Here is a 283-nt window from a genome sequence, read left to right as displayed (position 1 = left end):
CTTTCGACTTATTTCTACTTAAGAAGTAGTTAAATAATTAAGCGATTAGGGAATTGGGGACGTAAACAAAACATTGATGAAAGAGCCGGAATATTACTTAAACAAAAGCTTAACCGACCCAATCTACAGCCGAGTACAGTGGGGACTGATTTCTTCGTAATATTAGACGTAATAAAGACAGAAATTTTTCCAGTTCGACGAGAGTGACCGAAAAGTTGTAAATTTTGGAAATTTCCGTGGACAACACCTGGTCCTAAAACGAATTAGTTAGAAAACAAAAGAC

Source organism: Centruroides sculpturatus, unplaced genomic scaffold (genome assembly GCF_000671375.1).
Source record: "Centruroides sculpturatus isolate CEXI.00-Female unplaced genomic scaffold, Cexi_2.0 scaffold2266, whole genome shotgun sequence".
NCBI classification, from domain to species: Eukaryota; Metazoa; Arthropoda; class Arachnida; order Scorpiones; family Buthidae; genus Centruroides; species Centruroides sculpturatus.
Note: the sequence above shows the minus strand (reverse complement) of the source record.